Source organism: Cupressus sempervirens, chromosome 11 (assembly GCF_028749045.1).
Source record: "Cupressus sempervirens isolate cs-2001-9-10 chromosome 11, ASM2874904v1, whole genome shotgun sequence".
Taxonomy (NCBI): Eukaryota; Viridiplantae; Streptophyta; class Pinopsida; order Cupressales; family Cupressaceae; genus Cupressus; species Cupressus sempervirens.
The window spans coordinates 704,239,156-704,264,205 of NC_143128.1; positions in this window are offsets into that span (position 1 = coordinate 704,239,156).

The window sequence follows — 25,050 nt, forward strand, 5'->3', positions numbered from 1 at the left end:
TGAACTAAACTTCAACTCCATCTTTAATTTCTTCCATAATGTACACAAAAAATACCCAACAAATTTGGTTACTTGATCTGAAACTATACTCTTTAGAAGACCATGTAGTCTCACCACTTTTTTGAAAAACAACTCTACTACATGAACAACATCACTAGTCTTTTTGGAAGGAATAAATTGTAACATCTTTGAAAACATATCAACCACCAAAAAAATAGAATCATACCTTTAGTATGTCCTCTATAATCCAATATCGAAATACATGGTGACATCCTCCCATGGCTTCTCTGGTATAGTTAATGGATGATATAACCTTGTATTCTACTTCACTCCTTTCACCATCTAACATACTCTACAACTTTTCACAAACTTCTTCACATCTTGTTGTAACTATGACCAATAATAATTATCAACAACCAAAGCTATGGTTTTATGTCTACCAAAATCTCTAACCAATCCTCGAGTATGCTTCTCCTTGATGAGATTCACTCTCATTGAACTTCTAGGAATGCATAATTGGCTTCCTTTGAACAAAATACTATCCTAGGTCATGGAATCTAATCACTTTGTCTTGTCAAGTGCAACAAGTTCTATACAAGCCTTCCATGCTTCACCAAAATTAGGATCATTTGGGTACAAAGTACTAAGTTTCTTGAACCCAACCACCTCTAGCTACATTTCTATTAGCAAAACCTATCTCTTACTAAGAGCATCTACAAGTCTATTAGAATTCCCACTCCTCTTTTTCAAAACACATGTATAACTCTACAAAAATTTAACCCACTTCAAATGCCTTTGGTTCAATTTTTCTTGACAATTTAAATATTGCAAAGCTTGATGATTAGTATACCAAACACATTTTAGGAAGAAGATAGTGTCTCCACTTCTGTAGTGCTTGAAATATAGCAAAAAATTCTTTATCATAAATAGAATATCTTCTTTTTGCATCGTCTAACTTCTCACTAAAGTAAGCAACAAGTCTACATTTTTGGCTCATAACAAATCCTATTGTAGTAGCACTAGCATCACAATCCACTTGAAACACCTTGTTAAATTTAGGAAGTGCTAAAATAGGCTTTTCTTCACATCTAAACACCAAATTGTTAGTACTTATCTTCACATCTACACCTAGTGTGAAACAAACTTCTTTGATTAGGTCCATTCTCACCACTTAGCAAGACCCTTCTGTTAACCACAACTTCTCCTCTTTCAAAATCTTTAGAATGTGATCATTTGGTATCTTCATCAACATGTGCAACTCTACCCTAGCCTTCTATTCTTCAATCCACCCTTCCTTGGCACTGGGAACATTCAAATTCTCTATGCCCTTCTTCTCCACAATGAAAACATTTTCCATGGAAGCCTCCTCTTCCAAATCCTTGTCCTCTATAACATCCTCTCTGATCTCCATTGTTCTGATCATGAAAATTATTGTAATTGTCTCCCCTTTGGTTCTAACTACTACTTCTAGTCTTATCCTTATTCTTCTGGTCATCATTAAAGCCTCCATAAGATCAACCCCTAGATCTACCATTGTGACCTCTTCCACTATCCTTGTTATCAAACTTCTAGTTCAATTTTTCTTCAACTCTTAGGACTAACTAGGATAGATCCTCAATATTGATCATTCAAACTAGACTCAACTCATCGTGAAAGTTTTTCCTTAACCCATAAAGATAATGAGCCATTTTCTCCTTATCATATTCTACATGGATGGTTCTAATGAGAACTTGGTAGAAATATTTGATATACTCTTGAATAGATTTTTCAACTTGCTTCAACCTTGCATTTTCTTCAATAGATAAAGCTCATAATCCATGGGAATGAATTATCACTTTAGTTTAGCTACCATCTATTTCCATCTAGTGATTTTTTCCTTTCCCTTTCTATTTCACTCTAACTAAACCTCCTACCACTAGATCTTTGCATGTCTCTTTAGTTTTGCTTAGCAAACTTGACCCTATTAGGATCATCAATATTCATACTCAAAGTACTCCTCCAATTCACCGATCTAATTGATCAGCTCCTTTGGGTTAATATTTCCTAAAAATGTGAGAACCTTAAACTTAGGTATTTTTCCAATCTTGGAGATGGCCCTAAAATGTCTCTCTTCCTTTGGGTTTAGATCCACCTCTATTTCAGCATTTTCTTGTACTTTTTCCTCATCCTTTCTTTCATCTCCTATGAGATGATTTATTCCTCTATGCATTTGTCCTTCCAATGCTTTAAATTTTCTTTGGAGGGTTAGGAAACCATTAGGTGTAACACCTACAACTCTTCTACCATGCTCTCTTCAAGGAGGCATTTTTGCACTTTTGTTGAAACCTAGTGTAAACTGCCTCACAATTAGTGATCTATCTAAATGATCAATCCAAACCATAGTCCTATTGCAAAGTGCCTCATAGTCATTGACCTATACACACACTAAAGAACTCTAGCTCTGATACCACTTGATGAAGGGTGCTCCCCTTAATACAATAAACACATAACAAAAGAAAAGAAATAACAACAAATGTGAGAACAAAATATGGACTTCTTATTTGGGCCAAAAATGTAGAATTACTAAATTCACAAGTACAAAATGCTAACCCATATATGTGCCTTCATTATAATAATTTGCAAGACTAAGCTATGAACTATACCTAGAGTTGTCCTAAACAATGTTTAGGCTTTTCTTAAATAGGGAATTTTATGCTACCCAGGAAGATTCTAGATGCTCAAACTTAATACCTAAGGTTGACAGACCCTAACAATACATATAGAGTTGGTTAAATACATTTTTGACAAATTATTTTAGATATTTCAATATCCCAACTTTGGAAGGCCATAACTCTCGAACTATTGCTCTGATTGGCTATTCTAACCACTTTTTGAAAACATCAGCCCTGATCTACAACATCATAATGGTGCAAGTGCCTTTCCATTGAGTTTTCAAACCTCATCTAGGCACTCTAAGGCCTCTAATGGTGAGGTTGAATATTTTTCTCCAAAATTTTCCACTGAAAATGTACAATAACTTTTTTGATACTTAAGCTAGAGAAATGAGATTTTTATGGTAGGCTTATAATTCTAAAATGAACCTTCATGTAGAAAATGAGAATTTTATGAGCTCATATGAGAAACTTATTAAAAATATAAAGTTCCCATAGATAGTAACCAACCTATCTCCTAGCCCTTATTAAAATAGAAAAGATTGAAAATAAAATATTTTTGGGTAATGCAAGATTTCTCTTACACTCAAAATTCTCATGCATTATCTATATATATACATATATACATACATACATCCATAGTGTAATTCCTCTCTTGAAAGGAAAATATTTTTAAGGATCCACTCCAAGGTTCAGTATCTGTCTTGCAACATACCAAAATCCGCTCAGTAGAAGATAAATGTGAGTGTTCATGAGGAGGCCTTTACTAGTTTCAAAAATTCTTTTATCTTGGAATTGAAGTAAAATCTGTTCGCTGTCTCAAAATATCACACCAAAAGAACAATATTTTTGTATTTTTTGTTTTTTCAATGAATGCAACTCTAACAATGCAGCTACTATGATGTCCTATTCTAACATAGGGGTTAGTAAAGCAAATAATGAAACTGAAAGAAAAATAACATGAAATGAAATTACTTGAAATTGAAATTCCTAAATGGACATAAGATACAGAACACAACACGCTATGAGTTAAACCTTTGAAGAAATGAGTAGGAAACCAATGAAAATAGGAGCAACGCTTTCTAGAATCCACTGATGCAATTGTCAGTGAGAATCTATAACAAATCGAATGATGTTTCACTCTTCATCAAATCGCAGGACCACAGAAAGTGCGTTCATGTGAGACAAAAAGTTATGTAGACACAATCAAGTGATCTTTTCTCAAGCTTGTTATGTCAGCAGAATTCATATATCTGTAGCAAACACTAGAACTAAAATATCACATAACCAGAAACAACACAATAAATGTTTGGCTCAATCACAATCTTATGAATAAAATCCACAAAATAATGAAACATTCAGGCAAGAACAACTACACTCTGAATGCTAGCACCAAAAGCATTACTTTATTGCATAATAATGGTGGCCCTTGTTACATTTTACAATGGGTTATTTATAAGAAATCATCTCCTCAATTTGTGTTGAGAGTGAGAGATATCTTGATGCAATAAAATGCTTTTAAAATATTTAAACAAAATAATATATACAAACTAATAATCTAACTAGTACTTAGAGGGGCTCCATCCATATTTTATTCATTAATTAGATGCATGAGTCCTTTACATGTCAAAAAAAGAGAAAGAATGAGAGAGAAAGTAGGAAGAAGCTATTAGTCAAGGTAGAAATGCATGGAGACACCAAAAATAGAAGTTTCCCCTTCACTAGGTGTGTGGCGGAGTTAAACTGTCGTCAGAATGCACTCTCGATGCATGTAAAGTGCAATTTTTGGAACTAGTAGTCAACTGTCAGCTAACCTTTGAATTGTGGAGGTGTGAAGCTATGGATCTACAGACCTTGACTAGGTCAAAATCTCAAAATTTTACTAAGTGTCAAAATTGAAATTTTGGCATCTGGGTTTTGCTCATCTTTATCCTAAAGATATGTTTGGATGTTTGCCCTTGCATATCTCTATAATCTCAGCAATCTTAGTACCATCTAGAAGATCCAAAGCCTCATACTTGTCTTTGACCTTCTATTTGTAGTTGTCCAACTCAATTCAAGTTTTTACAAAATCTTTGAGTTTGGTGTCCAACTCTAACAGTGCTTCCTCTGTCCTGAGGGCTTGTCAAATGTCTTCATCACTGGATGCTTCCTCTAAAATATTTCTAAAAATTTCTACAACTACCTCAACTAGTAAAAGCTTATCTTGCTCTTCATCTTCAAAAATGTCCAAGCATGCATCACTGTACAACTTTTTTGTTTCCAAAATTTGCTCTCGGGCTTGGTCCTTAAGCCTGTGTATCTCATCATGCAATGTTTCCATCACTTTAATTCCATCTACAATCTTGTCTATCTAATCATCTGTCATGTCTAACTCCTCTCCTATATATACTTCAATTAGAATGTGGTATCTTTTCCCTTTTATGGCTTGTAGAGTTTGTAAATCCTTGCTCCATACCTGTACCTCATCCATGATGCTAAAGTCCTACGTCAAAATTGCCAAGATCTTGTCAAAATTCTCTTATGTAGCATGCAATAACTTCAGACCTCGTGATTATAGTGACACCCTTATCCTCAAGGTTGTCTCACCAATCCTGAAGAGCTCTAAAAAATGGATTGAGTCGTACACCTTCCCCTTCTCTAAGAATGGTATTCAAAGTCTCCTTAGGGCGTTCAAAATCAAGAGGACCAATAACTTCAACTAGATATTCCTTTAAGATCTCAACTTGCCTTCAAAGTGTTCTTAAGAACCTCCTTGACTCCCATAGTCATCATCTGTCAGGATGTATCCAATGTAAGCTTTCCTAACATTATATCTTTCACAAGTTATAGTCCTAAAGGCTAATAGATTCTTCATCTGTACCTTCCCAAGGGTGAGCCAGTTGTGCAAATAAGTCCTAGTTCCTTGTAGTAGTAATGAATGCAAATCGTTTTGCATTATGTAATGGAGAGTTAGGCTTGTTCAAAATATCCACAATGTCACAAATATCATCCTTTGAAGCACAGAAATCATGCTTGGCACTTCTCATTATCTCCTTTAAAAACCATCTTGGGATATGTCTTTTTATAACCTTGGCTCTAGATGATGAAGGGATGTGTTCAACTACCTCCTTCCCTCTATCACTCTTGCTTGAAGTCTCCTATTGTGAGGGTTCTTCTTTTGTAGTCTCAGTTTCTATAGATCTCATAGTTTGATCCTCAACTTCTTGAGAAGTTTGTTGTATACATTCTACTATCTGTGCCTCTTTTGATGGCTCATCGGTAACCCTTGGTTCTAGTTCTCCTTGCAATGAAAATTCCTTCTAAACATGTTCTTCTAAACTTAGAGATGGAGGTGCAACTAAAACGTTATCTACCATCATAACCTGAGGTGAAGATGGAGGAGTGAGATGAGGACCTTGTGTCTCGGGTGGCATCTGCATCCAATCTTGCTATTGAAGTTCACCTGTAGGGGTATCTCTGATCTTATCTCCAACCAATTCTGTAACCACTAGCATGAAATCAAAATCTAGGATGGAGAGAACATCATCACCTAGTTCCCTCTTCTCATTTGCCCATCATTTTACTTTGTCTTCTGAAGAAGAGAGTTCTACTATTTCAGCTTGGGTGGGTGGTGGGGTATTTGTGACACTCTTCCTTCTTTCCAATTTTGTGGCTTTGGTTAGCCAAGTTCTCCTTTGTAGAGGCACTTGCTCCTCCTCTTCATCTGATTTTGTTTCCCCCTCATCTGATTCTTCCTCTTGAATGGTTTCAGGAATAGATGGATTAGGCACTAATCTTTTATGAACTCTTTGCCTCTTGTTCATTCTAACCTTGATCCTCTTTTTTTTTTGTGGAACCATAGAAGAAGTAGGCTCTTCATGCACTGGATGAATGGATGTCTCTAGAATTTCTCCCTCTTCTTGTTGACTTGAAAAAATAGGAGGCAATGGAAATTCACCTTGAATATGAGGAGCTCCACCATCTTGGGACTCTTGGGGATTGGATTCCTATCACTAGGAAGGGGCCTATTCTTCAACATGCTTTGCCTGAAACCTTTGAGGAGAGGCTCTCTTCCTCTTTCCATTCTTCTTTGATCGATGGTAGTATCCCACTGGATGATCTAGCTGGTAGACTATTTTTGGTCTGATAGGAGACTAGAGTGCAAAGATAGGAACTGTGACTTTCTTTCCCTTTCCCCTTTTTGGGCAAGCATGTGCATGGAATATCACTATATCCAAAATTGGATCAAGTGGAAAGGGTTTCTTGATCCAACTCTTTTTCATTCTAATGACATGTCTCACTCAATGATTAATATCATCTCCTTCCTCTCTATCAATTTTTGCATTCAGAATGGGCCTCTCACCAACTTTATCTTATTGAATAGGGGATCTAGTAGCTCCTGCGAGTGCTATAGCCTTATCTCATCCAGGATTGTCAAATGGAGAGCCTTCTTTACTAAATACAAAGTCATTCTACAATAGTCTCTAATATGAACATCATAGTCATTTGTGGCGTTCATCCAATGATCTTCAATGGCATCCTTGTGGTAGAACTCTTTTCTTGCTAGGTTTTCCACTTTACCAATATTGTCGAAGAATGGTCGAGGAGAGTTATATTCTTCAAGAGGATAATTCTCCAATTCCCACTCAAAAGCCAGGATATCCTACTTTCTCTTTACCTATATGCTCCTATTACAAAAGGCCAATCCCAACAAGGCTTTCATTGTCTTTTAATTCTCTCATAAGCTAACTCAATCTACCAGGATATTTCCATCATAACCAACTTATCACTTGGGTACCTTGGGAGTTTCTTTGGATTGATGGATGCACCACCAACTCAAATGTATGTGAATGTCTGGAACTGGATAAAATATGCATTGAGAGCTATGATCTGCATCTTGTCTTCATCAAACAACCTATTCCCATAATCCCCTTCAATGAATCGAATGATGGCAAAGACAAAGGCACCATTCACAATTCTATACTCCTTGATCTGCGGTGAGAGATTCTTCTTCACTAGCTGAGGCTAAAATATATACAGCCATGCATTAGGGTCCTGCATACTACCCTTCTTGTACAACTTGGGATAGTCAGTTGCCCTTGTTGTAAGTAGATACACCACATAAGAAGTCATATAGAACTTCTTCTTGTCCTTTACTATCTACAATTGGTCACACAAGTTCTCACTAAGTGTGGTGGCCCAATCCAATGGCATCTTTGCATGTCTATGGTCTCAATGAAGTTGACCGTGAATGGAGCAAGATGATTTGTTGTAGAAAATCCCATAACTTTGCTCAGGAGAATGATTGAATATTTGATGTCATCCTTCATGTATCCTTGAGTACTATCAAATTTTTTGATTATCTTTCCTCAAGGTGGCTTCTTAATGAAGTATGAGGAATATATGATGTTGATGGCATCCTAGTAATGATCTTTATGCTACCTCTTAGTTGCTTCATACGAAAGTCTGATGAACTGATCGGCTCTAGGTAGATGAAAAACCCTCTTGAGATTATCAAGTTGCAGATCCAAGACCACTTCCCCAGTGACATTCTTTACCACCCTTTCATTAGGAGTGAAATGCTAAGATAGGGTCATAATCAATTCAGCTAACTGCATGGTCCCAAGATGTGATGTTGCATTTACTAATCCAAAATAGATTAGGGTGGATCTCAAGGATGACCTTTTGGTTGAATTGTTACAAACTCTCAAGAACTCTCCCAAGTCCATGTGTATGAGGTCTATGTCTTTGATCTTGGAGTACTCATCGTTTAATTTTGATTTTGGGGTTATGCCTTGGAACTTGTAAACAACTAGTTTTTCTACTGAATTGGATGTGGATGTGATCTGATTATATTACCTATGCATCATGGGAAAAAGAAAACATGATTAATTATTGGATATCAAAAAACATAAAAAGGAAAAAAAAAGTCCCCCTTAGGGACTTATATATATATATATATATATATATATATATATATTTTAAATTTTAATTTTTAGTTTTTTTTTGTTTTTTGACTCTAAAATTATAGCTATAATGCTAATTTCTTCTCCCAACTCTCAAATAGTGAGTTTGGGAGTCAAAAGAAGTAGGGGGTCCCCATTCCTAGTAAGGAATGGGGCATGTGTTGTGGACACCACAACAAATAGCCCCAAAAAAGAGAGGAAGAAATGACCAAGGCATTTCTTCATCAGCAAATATTCTTTTGATGTGTGTCAAACACCAACCAAACTTTGAACACTTCAAGTGTATTTCAAATGGCTTTATAGTCAAAATCTCAAAATTTTAAACCTTCAAGCTTAGTTTGTGCATTGTTTATCCATTCCCTTTGATGCCTTAGGATGCAGTTTATACAAGTTTTTTGAAAACTTGAAAATGATCTTCCACTCCTAGCTCATTCATAAGAATCTCCATGAAGACTTTTATTAATCAATTGGTTGACCAGATGAGAATCAGTTTGAGGGCTCTTGGAGAGATGTTACACTCTTTTAATTTTCTAGTTTTTTGAGAAAATCATTCCGTGTCATTAAGAATGCTAGTTTTGATGAAGCAATACCTTGAATATAAGATATTCTATTTTGAGAACGTATCTTTTTCCATTTCAAATCTTTTGAATTCTTCAATCTTAACACCATATTTCTCTTTTTTCTTTTTCTTTTTTCATTTTTTTTGTATCCTAACTATGCTTAGACTATGTAGTCGAGACATCGGTGTCATTTCTTGGATTCGATCTCTTGTGAACATCCCATGTGTTCCTCTTTTCAAACTCTTTTAGAAACTCTCATGCCAATCAATGATCTTAGCAATCTTTCGAGGAGACCCTCCCTTTTTGAACCAATTGGAGCTTGGATAATCTCTTGTCATGTTTGACTCGAATTCAAAAACACCAAAAAATGATCAAATCTTAAAATTTTCAAAGTGTTGAGAACTTGTTAGTCTAGAGTCCTGATTTCTTGACTGAAAATCCCTTATTTCCATAAGAAACATCTATTTCTCAATTGGTATAAGACACACAATCATCCAAATGTTTTGACAAAGAAATACCTCTTCTTGAAATCGGGACCAAATGTGGTTTGTAAAATCTTGAGAAAAAATCCCAAGTACTTCTTACCCCCTAGGACTGACACAACTTTGAAAATGAAACACATGACTGAAAGCAAACACACAACTTGAAAGAAAACACACTTGCAGAAATGAAAATCTAATCTAGATGTAGAAATAAAATCTCACTAATTTTTTTTTTGTTCCTTTTAGGCTTCAAAATAATGTTTCAAAAATTGTGCATTTATGGGCAAAGGTAGAAATTCCCCCTATAAGGAACTTAGCCTAAAAGTGTTTTCTCTGAGAATGTCCACAATCTAATATAGGCCTATCCACAAGTGTTGAAACTTGGTATGGCTGCCCGACTTTTCTTTTGCCTTATCCCATAGTAGAACAAGGTTGAAAATCTTGAAGGATTTTATTGTGGCCCTCTTGTCAAACCATCTCTTAACAATAATTTGATGTTTAGCCATGTGATCTAATGCAATCGTTCATTTCTCATTCATTTCCAAAAGATTCATCAATTAGATTTGTACTCTGTCAGTGTCATCAACATATCCACTCATGACTTTTAAGATAGGAATCTTAAGATTGAGTGGGAATGCCAGCTCTTGCCTATAAAAGTAGATATGGAGAAGTCCCCAAGGCATTTTAACTCTGACTCGATCCATCCACAAGGCATATTTCAATTGTGTATGCCAATCCCTAGGATTCTCCTTCAGCAATCATTTTATCAGAGTGATTAAGTTCTTGTTTTTAGATTCTGCTACCCCATTTCCTCTTAAGTAGTAATTTGAGGAGAATTTGATAATGACTTTGTTTTCAAATGCCCATTATGTCAAGAATGTAGATGCAAATGTAGATCCATTGTCACATACAAGAGTGAATAGCATTCCAAATCTAGTAACAATATGTTCTTCCAAATAGTCAATCACCACCTTAGCAGTGCAATTTCTGAAAGTATCTACCTTCATCCGTCATGTGCAGTAATCCATAGCTATAAGAATGAATGCATGTATAGTTGATGATGGTGGGTTTACTGGACCAATGAAATCCAATCCCCAATTTGCAGAAGGGTACACCTCGTATATCAGTTGTAATGGCATTGTTGGGTGCCTCTCTTTATTAGCACTAGTTTGGCATGTATGACAAGAATACACATGTTCAAAAGTATCCTTGAATATTGAGGGCCAAAAATAACCCAATCTTAAAATCATGTGAGCTTTTGCTTCTACTGAACCATGTCCCGTACCATACTTGTCATGAAAATGTTCCAAGACATCTTTAGCTTCTTCACATCCTAAGCATTTCAAATAAATCCCTTTGTAGTTCCTTTTATACAGTTTGTTATGAAGTAACTTATAAGACTCACATTTCATCTTAAGTCCCCTATGTTGTGAACTATTCATCCATTTAGGGAATTGATCTTGTAAGAGATAATAGATAATATCCTAGTACCACACATATGTCACCACACCTTGATTGATATCAACTTGTGATATAACTATCTTCTTCTGATCATCTTCATGTGTTTCATCATCCAATTTGAATTTCTTTTGATTTCCATCTTAGTTATAAAATATCATTTTTGATAACCCTTGGCCTCTGACTAATCTCATAGATTGAATTTGGAGATCAAATTCCTGAATTATCGCCATCCACTTTTCCCTTCTTTCACCAAGTTCATTCTGCATCAAAAGCGTCTTTACTGTTGGGTCAGGTACAATTGCATACACCTTACTTCTGAGTATGTAGTGAAAAAACTTCTTTACTGGCTTGATTAATGCAAAGGACTATTTATCAAGATTTGAATATTTCAACTCAGTGTTCTTTAGAGGACAACTCATAAAAGTAATCGGTCGCTCATCTTCTTTTTCTCTTTTTTGTGTCAAGATCCCTGCGCAAGAATGTTCAAAAGCAAAGGAATAGATCTTGAATGGTAACTCATAATTTGGACTTACCAAAATTGGGGCTATGGAAATGGCAACCTTCATATCCTAGATAGATTTCTTTAATTCCAGAACCCATTCTATTTTAGCTCCCTTTTTGAGTAAATCATTGAGGGGGCAGACTATCTCTGTGAAACCACTTATGAATTTGCATACAAAGTTTATCTTTCCAAAGAAATATTTAAATTTCTTCCGACTATGTGGAGGTGCTAACTTCAAAATAGACTAACCTCTATTTAGATCAATGGAAATTCTGACTTTAGAAATGACATGTCCCAGGAGTTTCCCTTTAGTAACACCAAATGAACATTTCTTGGGATCGACTGATTTTCCATACCTATGACATCTATTGAATACCTGCCTTAGATCAGCAATGTGAGTACTTTGATCTTTTGAAAAGATAGTCAAGTCATCCATGTAGATGACTATACACCTATTTATCAATCCTTTGAAAGCTTCATCCATTGCTCATTGAAATGTAGCTCCCACATTAATCAACCCAAAAGGCATCCTTCTGTTAGAAAACAATCCCCACTTGGTTGTGAAAGCAGTCTTTAGCCCATCTTCTTCATTAACCATCACTTGGTTATATCCTGAGTAACCGTCCAAGAATGAGATCATCTTTGAACCATTAACAATTTACAATACCTCATCCAGTGAGGGTAAAGGGCAGTTATCCTTCTGAGATGCTAAATTCAAGTTACAAAAGTCAACACAAAGATGAATCTCTCTGGTCTTCTTCCGTATAGGAACCAAATTTTCCACCCATGAGAAATGACGGATAGGAAATACGATCTTAGCATCTAGAAGTTTCTTAACTCCTTCCATAATTAGTGGTTCAATAATTGGATTTATTGGTCATTGTCTTTGTCAGAAAGGTTTAGTGTCTAGTTTCAATGGGATGTTGTGTGTGATAATATCAGGATCATAAGTCTTTAACTCTTCATAGCTCCAAGCAATAACATCTTTATACTCAGTGAGCGATTTGAACATGTCATCCCTTTCTTGTTGATTGCATTCTTTTCCTATTTGCACCATTTTTTATTCTTCATCAATATCCAAATTGTAGAAGTCACATTCTTTGATTCCTTTCTCTTGAGTTTCCCTTCTATTGAGTTTTGATTCGTCATGATCAAAGATGTATTCAAGTTCAACCATTCCTTTTGGAATGGTGTTGGTTTTCAAATTAAGGATTCCATCATCATCCTTAAGTTCATCATCTTCAAGCTTGTCCTTAGGTGTATCATCAATCTCTTGTCCTTGGAAATGGTGACTGCACATAATAAACTTGAGTATATGTTGATCATCCTAAAAGACTTGAAATTTGGTGATATTTTCAGGAATGGAAGGAACAACAACTAATTCGACTGAGAATATTTTTAGCTTTATCTTTTCAACTAGTTGCAAAGCACTAGCTGAAATAGAAAGGGTGTTTGCTACCACATTCTTCCTTCTTGGAATGGATTTGATGTTTAGAGCTTCAAATTCATCCATTATATCCCATATCCTTTTTCCTATAAGTGATTAATCTTTTGTCATTGCATGAGTATATGGATTTTACTTGTCATATAACCAGTTGAGAATCCCCTTTGATTATAAGAGCGGTGACTCCCTTTTCCAATGCAAAGAGAAGTCCTCAAATCAAAGCTTCGTATTCTGCACCATTATTAGTACATCTAAACTGCAATTAATATGCGACATAGAAACACCTACCTTTTTGGTTTGATTAGTTCAATACCTGCACCGGCTCCTTATTTGCATCTAGAACCATTGAAGTAGAGTATCCAAACTGCATTTTCCTTGGGTTTTCTAACTTTGTGCTTATTCGTCCTTAACTTTACTTTTACTTGAGCCTTGAACGACTATTTCTTGGGAACCCATTGTAACCTTTCTCATGTAGGGCTTGATGAATCTCCTTCATATCCTATGGATAGAGGAAGTGTGTGTTTTTCTTGCTTCTCCTAAATTTCCCCTATTAGCTCACTAATTTGTTCAACTTTAGGCTTAGGATGAAAGACTTTCAAAGTCCATTTGTTTACCTTTGACATATCATCTTCTTTTCTAAACTTTAATCATCCCTAGAGGAGGAGAAGATAAACCTCCACCATCTAAAGAGGTATCACTGTATGATACATTTAAATCTTCACTTTCTTCTTCAGTTTGTTCAATAAGGTTGGATGAATTCACTGAATCTTGACTTTCAGTAATTTCATCTTTTGAGGTCTATGTACTCTTGTTTTCCATTATTTGTGTCAACACCTTTGCTACTGCTTCTTGGCACATTGAACATTCAAACTCTAAATGACTAACTTTGTGCAACTAGAAAAATCCTGGAAGGAGGAGGATACTAGGGTTAGCTTCCTCTCCTAAACAATGTAAATTAGTCACCATACTCTCTATGAATTGTGTCACGGTCTCACTTTTGGGTATCAACACCTTCGGTTCTTCATTTTGATCTTGAGATGTATTGTTTAAAACCATATTCAATACCATCACTTTGTACAAACCCAAATCTAATTGTAAGAATGCTATCTCATTCGGGGAATTGTAATATATGATCATTGTTCTCAACTTGGGCTTAGCATCTATCTTGATTTTATTGTTCAATCCTACCATGGCAACCATAATTGAGTGAAGTCTATAGAGAACCATCCTCTAAGACATTTTGTCCATTCTCTACTTAGGGGTAATCCATATGTCTCTGAGATATCAATCACATGTATGCCAATAATATCTTGGATCTGAGGATCAACTGGTAACTGTATCCGCACATCTTTTAATATCCCAATAACTTTTACCTCTATTTTATCCAATTGTATTACCACTCAGTTAGAGGTTTGAGGATTAACTCCTAGCCTTTGAGCTATTTATAATGGCATCACATTACATGAAGCTCTTGAATCAATAAGACAATTGTGAAGATTCTTCCCATATATCCTTATGCTCAACAAAAATGGGGGTACCTCAACTTTGTCCTTGAACATAGTGAGCATTACTTCTGTAGCATTTACTTGTTGCGGCACTATCTTTTGAGTGACAACATTCATATTATGGGAGAGCTTTGTATTATCCAATGTCTTCATGAGTGCTTCTCTTTGTTGTGGACAATTCTACAACATGTCGAACATGGACATATTGTCTTTCATTTTCTTCAGATCTTCTACTGCATTATACTTTTCAGTAGACCAAGCAAGGTTCTTTAGTATTGTTGGTATGTTCACTTGATTCTAATACTGTTGTCCTCCTTGGGCTGGCCTTACCAATGGCAGATTGTTGTTTTCTCTAAGATCAGGTGGAGTTGGTTGCAAACTAGGAAGAATTCCATCGATCAAGGGATCCTTTTTGTTTATGAGATTATATGTATTTTGATTGTCATTTTGAAAGGAAAACATCTCATCGTGTTGAAGATTGGGTTCTTGACTAAATGGGAATGAGAATTCCTCACTTGCTTGTACATTCTATATAGAATCATAAGATTCTAATAGCATTGCATTGAATTGAATAGGAGGAGGATTATCATTTACTTGTGGGTTTTGATTCACCTTTTGATTACCATTATAGTATGCACCATCATTACTAGGCATATTTTGGTCATCATCATACTAATTGATATCAGCATACTGAATATTGTTGTTGTTGTTATCAACAAGAATTCTTCCATTATTTGGTCGAGTATTCCATTTTTAGTTTTTTCTTTGAAGCCATTGTTGCGATCAGGAGGATTGAAGTTGTTTCCTCCGCAATTATTTCCTGTATTGTTGTTACTATTATTGTTAAAGTTCCTATTGTAATTCTGACCAAAATTGTTGTTGTAGGGGCTAGCATTATTGCTTTGGAAGTTGTTATTTTGTCCTTGTGACAACCTAAGACGTGTCAACTCGTTGTTCATTTGTGACATGGTCTTCTTCATTTGACCAACTTCTAAAAGGAGATTGTTATCTACTTCCATAGGAACCATTGCTTTCTATTCAAAGAAAGCCATTTTGTGGGGCTCATACCCTGGATATGTTATCGCTTGAGTTTGTGGAGCAGGTGCCTGATGCAATGGGACTAGGTTCATAGGTATGAACTGACTAGGCATGGTGGGTGCTCCAATAGGGTATGTTGGAATTATAGGGACTATTTGTGCCAAAAGAATCATTCCTCCCCCATTAAGATTAGCTTTCTTTGTGAACATGATCACTTCTACAAAGACTTTGTCCAATGTATCAATATTTGTTGTAGGAAGTCTTCCGATAAATATCACAATAAGAGGGTCCATAGCATTCAAATAAATTTGGGTGGTGGCTTCAATCGGTATTTTGTATGGTGTTTCCAACTTGTGGTAGGCCATATGAAAGTGATGGTTGAAGTGTGAAACTATCTCAGTTGGGTCCCTTTTTATTGATATGAATTGTTGATGTATCACTGCTAGATTGATGAATGTTTTGAATTATTCCAAGAAATTTTTTTTGAAAGTGTCCCAATCTCCAACACATCTTGGTGGTAGGTTCACGTACCAATTGAAGGAAATTTCCCCCTAAGAGTAGGGAAATAAATGAAGAACCATATCCTCATTAGAAATTTGCTTTCGATTGCAAATTTCCTTAAAAACCTTGACTTGATCTTCGACTGTTCTTATTTCTCCATAAATGAATCTTGGACAAAATTTCTCAAGATTCTCAGGGAAGTCATGGAGTGCACCTCTCAAGTTAATGGGTGAATCAACTGCATTTGCAAAAAAGGCCATTGGAGGATTTTGTGGACCTAAAGGTGGCTAGGATGGTGATGGGATTGTTGGAATATGTGGAGGTCCACCTTGTGGTTGAATGGGTGGTGGAGTAGAAGAAGATGACAAAATTTCAAATGGAAGTGGTTGAACTCAAGGTATTCCTCTATCACTACGTGGCTTACGAAAATGAGTAAGCTCTAGAAATTCTTGGGCACTTGGAAAAGATCTTAACACTTGCTGGAATGGGGATCTTAGACCAATATCTTCCAGCTTGTATCAATTCTGGAAAAAGCACACCTCTACAAAAGTACACTTCCTCACTTCTTTAAATTTTGTGCACCACAAAGTTCTGCGGACCTGTGTACCTATAGATCTGTGGACCTGGGGACCTGCAGATTTGCATACCTACAGACCTAAATTTTAAAAAAATTTAGAAGTGATTTCTAAACTTTTACAGAGTGTAGATTATTGCAAGGGTACAAAAAAAATTGAAACTTTATCAAATCTTTCTTGTTTCCAACAGTAGTTTCTTTGTTTTCAGGTCCTCCTTCTAGCACCACTTCTATTGGGCATTCATTTTGCATGAGAACAATGACAAGAATCCATAGTATAATTCCTCTCTTGAAAAGAAAATATTTTTAAGGATCCGCTCCAAGGTTCAGTATTTGTCTTGCGAAGTACCAAAATTTTCTCAGTAGAAGATAAATGTGAGTGTTCACAAGGAGGCTTTTACTAGTTCTAAAAACTCTTTTATCTTGGAATTGAAGTAGAATAAGTTCGCTATCTAAAAATATCACACCAAAAAAACAATATTTTTGTATTTTTTTGTTTTTTCAATGAATGGAACTCTAACAATGCAGCTACTATGAGGTCTTATTCTAACAGGGAGGTTAATAAAGAAAATAACAAAACTAAAAGCAAAATAACATGAAATCAAATGACTTGAAATTAAAATTCCTAAATGGACATAAGCTACAGAGCACAACATGTTGAAAGTTAAACCTTCGAAGATATTGGTAGGAAACTAATGAAAATAGGAGCAATGCTTCCTAGAATCCACTAATGCAATTTTCGATGAGAATCTTTAACAAATCGAATGATGTTTCACTCTTCATCAAATCACAAGGCCATGGAAAGTGCACTCATGCAAGACAAAAAGATATGTAGACACAATCAGGTGATCTCTTCTCAAGCTCGTTAAGTTAGCAGAATTCATATATCTGTAGCAAACACCAAAACTAAAAGATCGCACAACCAAAAAAAATGCAATAAACCTTTGGCTCAACCACAATCTTATGAATAAAATCCACAAAACAATGACACATTCAGGCAAGAATAACTACACTCCAAATGTTAGCACCAAAAGAATAACCTTACTGCATAATAACAATGGCCCTTCTTACATTTTACAATGGGGTATTTATAAGAAATCATCTCCTCAATTTGTGTTGAGAGTGAGAGATATCTTGATGCAATAAAATTCTTTTAAAACATTTGAAAAAACTAAATATATACAAACTGATAATCTAACTGGTTCTTAGAGGGACTCCATCCATATTTTATTCATTAATTGGATGCATGATTCCTTTACATGTCAAAAATAGAGAAAGCATGAGATAGAAAGTAGGAAGAAGGCATCAGTCAAGGTAGAAGTGCATGGAGACACCAAAAATAGAAGTTGTCCCTTTACTAGGTGTGTGTCAGAGTTAAACTATTGTTAGAATGTGCTCCCGATGCATGGAAAGTGCTATTTTTGGAACTGGTAGTCAACTATTGGCACACCTCTAAATTATGGACCTATGGAGTTGTGGACCTTGACTAGGTGAAAATCTCAAAATTTTACTAAGTGTCAAAATTGAAATTCTAGCATCTATTTTTTGCTCATCTTTATCCTAAAGATATGTTTGGATGTTTGCCTTTGAATTTATTTATAATCTTAGTAATCTTAGTAGCATCCAAAAGATCCAAAGCCTCATACTTGTCTTTGACCTTTTGTCTGTAGTTGTCCACCTCAATTTGAGTTTATGCAAAATCTTTGAGCTTGGTGTCCAACTCTAACAGTGCTTCCTCTGTCCTGAAGGCTTGTTTGATGTCTTCATCATTGGATGCTTCCTCTAAAGTCTTTCTAAAATTTTCCACAACTACCTCAATTGGAAAAATCTTCTCTCCCTCTTGATCTTCAAAAATGTCCAAGCATGCATCACTGTACAACTTCTTTGCTTCCAAAATTCACTCTCAAGCTTGGTCCTTGAGCCTATGTATCTCATCATGTAATGTTTCCATCACTTTATTTCCATTTGCAATCTTTTCTATCCAATCATCTATCATGTCTAACTTCTCTTTGGTATATACATCAATCAGAATGTGGTACCTTTTCCCTTTTATGGCTTGTAGAGTTTGTAAATCCTTGCTCCATACCCATACATCATCCATGATGCTAAAGTCCTGCCTCAAAATTGCCATGATCTTGTCAACATTCTCTTGTGTAGCATGCAATAACTTTAGACTTCCTGTGATTATAGTTACACCCTTATCCTCAAGGCTATCTTGCCAATCCTGACAAGCTCTCAAAAATGGATTGAGTCATACACCTTCCCCTTCTCTAAGAATGGTATTCAAAGTCTCGTTAGGGCATTCAAAATCAAGAGGACCAATAACTTTAGCTAGATATCCCTTTAAGATCTCAACTTGCCTTCGAAGTGTTTTAATTTCAATCTCATCCTATTCCATATGGGTGAGAACCTCCTTGACTCCCATAGTCATCATCTGTTGGGATGTATCCCATGTAGGCTTTCCTAACATGATATCTTTCACTTCATAGTCTTGAAGGCTAACAACTTCTTCATCTATACCTTCCAGAGGGTGAGCCACTTGTGCAAATAAGTCCTGGTTCCTTGTAGTATTAATGAATGAAAATGGTGTTGCATCATGTAATGGAGAGTTAAGCTTGTTCAAAATCTTTTCAATGTCATAAATATCATCCTTTGAAGCACATAATTGATGCTTGGCACTTCTCATTATCTCCTTTCGAAACCATCTTGGGATATGTCTTTCTATAACCTTGGCTCTTGATGATGAAGGGATGTGTTCAACTACCTCCTTCCCTCTATCGCTCTTGCTTGGAGTCTCCTACTATGAGGGTTCTTCTTTTGTAGTCTCAATTTTTTTAGATCCCATAGTTTTATCCTCAACTTCCTAAGAAGGTTGTTGTATACATTCTACTATATATGCCTCTTTTGATGGCTCATTGATAACCCGATGTTTCTTTGGATTGATGGATGCACCACCAACTCGAATGTATGTGAATGTCCAGAACTAGATCATCATTATGTTCTCTTAGCTCTCTCATCCTAATGATGGATCATCGAGTATGATCTAAAACATTGATGCTGTTAAAATAACACACAATCCCACCCAGAAGCATACATAGAATAGTATGGATTGTGGAAATCTATTACAATTTATCTTGTAGTTGTCAAGTTCCTTTAGTTGTCAAGCATTGCCAAGTTCCTTTGGTTTCTGAGTGTTGTCGAGTTCTTTTGGTTATCAAGTGATGTTATGTTTCCTTTGGTTGCCAAGTATTGCTAAGTTCATCGAGTTGAAGCAATTGTTGGATTCTTTATTTGTTGATTTGTCTCTATTTGTCTTCATATTAAATCTGACCTTTTCATTTAACTTAGTGATAGGTATTTGTTAAGAGGAAACTTGTGGCTTATTCTATCATTTAATACAGGAGTTTTTCTTTGTAATCACAATAGGTTGACTTGTGGCTATGCATGTATTTAAAGAGGTGTTTGGTAGAGTCTTACGTATGGAAGGGAAGAGATAGAAGATAGATCAAGGAGGTTGAAGTAGAGTGGAAAACTAAATTTTTATAATTGAAGATTAATGCCTATTGGTTGTAACTAAGAAAGCCTTATAGTTGGGCATATATTTTGTTATCTTGATGAATATATGAAGGCATTTGTTCCTCTATCTCCTAAGTTTTTTGTTATTTGGTGTTTGATTTTTTTTGTTTACTCTCACATGTCATTTGAATAGGTGGGTGTGCCTTTGGCCCTAGTTATCTCATCCCTTGCTATGTTAGGTGGTATCAAAGAAGAGGTTCATACTTATGGAGAATGAATCATGTATAACCCTAAGTGAATTTGGGCTATATAGTTGTAGATCTACAGATTTGACCTATAACTTATAGAGGGTTATGATATTATAGGAACCTTATTGTAAAGATGGTTCAATGTAGAGGAAATGCCAACAATGTTGTGTTGGGTACATTGAGATAGATTGTAGTTAGACAATATGATGTAGAGACAAACTAGAGAAGAGGAGCGCATCTTGATGATATGAGTGATGATGAAGTAGCAACACCAAACCCTAATCTAGAACCTAAAGAAGATCAAGATGAGGCAAGATTGTTGAGAGTATTTCCTAGGATAAATTGAAACCTATTGTTGAAGTTATTCTTTATGATGGAAAATTGGATACCAATGTTGTGTTGGATTGGATCTCTAAAATGGAAAAGTTAATTGAGTATGAAAACACTCCTGATACTAGGATGGTCAAGATTATAGTTACAAAGTTGAAAGGACATGCCTCACTATGGTGGGAGCATTTGCAAATTGATAAACAAAGGAGAGGAAAGGAGAAGATTAGGACTTAGGTAAGCATGGTGTAATGCCCTACTTGGAAACCAAAAAAAAATAAACCTAATATGTTACAAAGTTTATTGAACTATTTCTTTTTAAGTTTGAAAAAAATCAAAGTAACTATAATGTGGAAGCAATATATACATACACATTAAGAACACATAATCAATTACAAATACAGTTTCAATTCCTCAAGGGTTCCTTCACATTGAGTAATATTTAAGAAAGTTTTACTAATAAGTTTAAGTCTCAATTACAATGTCCATAATCATAAAATGAATAAACACATACATATTCATATAAACAAATGCATAAGTACAATTATTAATATGAAAGCACATCTAATGAATAACATCCATTGCACATGTCATAGGGTATGTGAAAATAGATAAGAGGAAGAATGATAATGGTACCACTGTATCAAGGAGCATCCAACATTTGTCAATCTAAGGGGGACCCAAATGGTAAGAATACTCTATCTCCTGACTCCGGGGTCACCTAATCATACTTCCACTCCAATAGTGCAAGAGAGATAATATAACATCCACACACAAATAATCAAATCATAAAATAATCCTAGGTAAGGAATCCTGATAGCCAAAACTACCTCAAGGGTAACACAAACTACTCAAGAAGAAGAGATAATCAAAATTGAAAGGACACTCATTCCAACACCAACACCACATACTAAGTCAACATATAAATTACAAGACCAAAAATATACAACCACCTTGAAATCAATGTCAAGTGTCACAAGCACAATGACCAATGGATCACAATTGTCATCAATAAAAGTAAACTACCAATCACTAGCTCCAATGATAAAAGACACCACTGATGAATAATTGATCATTTATTAATAAATGTCTACTATCAACAATAAATAACATCCAATCAATGAGTAACAACTTAAAATAAATACACCATCAAAAGTAATATCCAACAAATACACCAGTAGAGGAAAATATAGAAAAACCATGAAGGAGACTTAGGCTACATACTATGGAGTATCATTACATAAGCCAACTCTAAGGTTACCCTAGTAGTCTCTCAGGACCTCAACCCCCTAGTGACTCAATGTGGAACAAAAATAACCTCTCATAAAGATGATGAAACTAGTCATGCCTCTCAATGTATCATCTCCATCTTATCCTTAGTCTATGCAAGCACTTAAGGCATGGATGAGGAAAAATCTCTAACTTAGGCTTTTAATGTATCTTAAGGAAAAGGGCTAGGAAAGATATTTTAATTACTATGTTATCACTTGTTACACAACTAAAAATGAGTTACCCTGGTACCCACTTTGGGTCGCGGCCCCTATTGAAAGAAACTCCCATAGACATGCACCTAGACTATCTTCCCAAAAATTGTAAACCACAATAGAGTACTATACCACAAGAGTAATATTTATTGAATTTAGTTCCTTAATAGGAAACCCAAAAATAACATCAATTATTGAAAGCCAAGTTTCCATAAATGTTCAATAGCATAAAGCTCATAAAACATAAATCTCAATTCAAAAAATAAAGTTCACATGACATTCAATCAAATAATCATAAAAGAAATCTCAAGAACTGCCTCTACTTCACATCCTAACATGGCCAACTAAAAAACCCACATAGAAAAACCATCAAAAAAATAAACATCACAAGACTAGAAATAGAATATTAGAAACCACATAGTTTTCAGCCACATGATTTAAACCCACCAATTTATCTTGTTTAGTTTGGGTCATAAGGATTTGTTTAGAAATAAATTAAGAATATATAATAATAAGTAGGAGGTAATTTCCATGGAAAGTCAAATTATGATATTGCTATCAGGATTTACCTATGTGATTTTGAGTCAAAATCATTGATACATGTTTCATATGTAGTGATTGAACATGAATCTATCTCTCACAAGAATAAATAGAACACTTAGCACCCATTGGATCTAGGTAATGCTCATAGGGGTGAAGCACCAGGACTTCCTAGGAGGTCAATCATTTGAGTACTACTCTAGCCTGAGCACACTTAACTATAGAGTTTCCTCCATGGTTAAACATAAAGCTTACAAAACCATTTACAAAAAATTCACCAAGCTTTGTGCCTTATGATCCATTCATTAGAAATCCCCTTAAGCTCATTAATTTATAAGTAGGAGGTAATTCCCACAGCAAGTCAAATTGTCATATTGCTATCAAGATATAACTGTGAGATTTTGAGTCAAACTCATTGACCCATGTTTCATGATTAGTGATTTAACATGAATCCATCTCCCATGAGAATAAATGGAACACTTATCACTCATTGAATCTAGGTGATTCCCATAGGGGTGAAGCAATGAGACTTGTCAGGAGGTCACCCGTCTAAGTACTACTCTAGCCTTAGCGCACTTAACTATAGAGTTTCCTCCATGGTTAAACCCAAAGACTACAAACCCATTTGAAAAACCTTCACAAAGTGGTGTACCTTATGAGCCATGCATTACAAATCCCCTTAAGCTCATCAATTGATAAGTAGGAGGTAATTTCCACAGCAAGTCAAATTGCAATATTGATATCAGCATTTAACTGTGTCATTTTGAGTCAAACCCGTTGACCCATGTTTCATGAGTAGTGATTCAACATGAATCCATATATCATGAGAATAAATGGAACACTTAGCACTCATTGGATCTAGGTGATGCTCATAGGGGTGAAGCACTGGGACTTTCTAATGGGTCACCCATTCGAGTATTACTCCATCTTGGGCGTGCTTAACTATAGAGTTTCCTCCATGGTTAAACCCAAACCTTGAAATCTCATTTGAAAAACCTTCACCAAGTGTTGTGCCTTATGAACCAGTCATTAGAAAGCCCTTTAAGCTCATCAATTGATAAGTCAGAGGTAATTTCCATAGCAAGTGAAATTGTGATATTGCTATCAGGATTTAATTGTGTGATTTTGAGTCAAACTCATTGAACCATTTTTCATGAGTAGTGACTCAACATGAATCCATCTCTCAAGAGAATAAATGAAACACTTAGCACTCATTGGATCTAAGTGATGCTCATAGGGGTGAAGCACTGGGACTTCCTAGGAGGTCACCCATCCTAATACTACTCTAGTCTGAGCATACTTAACTATAAAGTTTCCTCCATGGTTAAATCAAAAGCTTGCAAACCCATTTGCAAAACCTTCACCAAGTGTTCTGCCTTGTGAACCATTCATTAGAAAGCCCCTTAAGTTCATCAATTGATAAGTAGGAGGTAATTTCTATAGTGTTAGTGAACAAATTATCTTTTCAATTGATTTACTGAGTTTACTCTATGCCCAAAATTATGAAAAGTACAAAAATGCTCACAAGAGTTGAGAAAATCTCATGTTGTTTAAATTTCTCTTTGAATTTCTAAAGGTACAACTCCCTTATTAGATATAGAATGAATTTAAGGTTATCTTTACACTTTTACCTAAAAGTGTGTAAGGATCTCTCGACTACTCTTAGGTAGTGAGGTAAATATCAATACAACTTTCTCAAAGAAGCATCCACTCGAATTTACTCATACGAAAAACCTACTTCAAAGAATGAATTATACCACAAACTAGCATAAATCATTCAAACATTAGAACTAAAATAAACTTACAAAGTGAATAGCAATCAAGATCCTGAATAATCAAATCAACATTCACAAAGTAACAATGATTGAACACTCTGAACACCAAGTTCCAAAGTAGAATATGAGGCAATTTATATATGTATATTAAACCTTCCCATGCATATAGTCATTTGAAAGCCAAAAATCCATATATTATCCTTGATCACTGCTATAAACTATCTACTTTAATAGAGTTTTTTCTACTATCTATCTTCTAGCTATCTATTGCTAACCTTAAATCAGCTCAATGCCCTAGCATTTATAGTTTTTCCAAATCCAAAAGACCTCCATCAAAACCTAGCTATTTCAGATGATACAAGAAATAGTTACAAAATGAAAAGTAGTTATTTAAAAGAAGTGACAAGTAGTAACTAAAGCAATGATTCAATTTAGGCATCTTTACCAATTTTCTCCTCCTCACCAACAATCTGACGTATCAGCTTCTAGCTTCA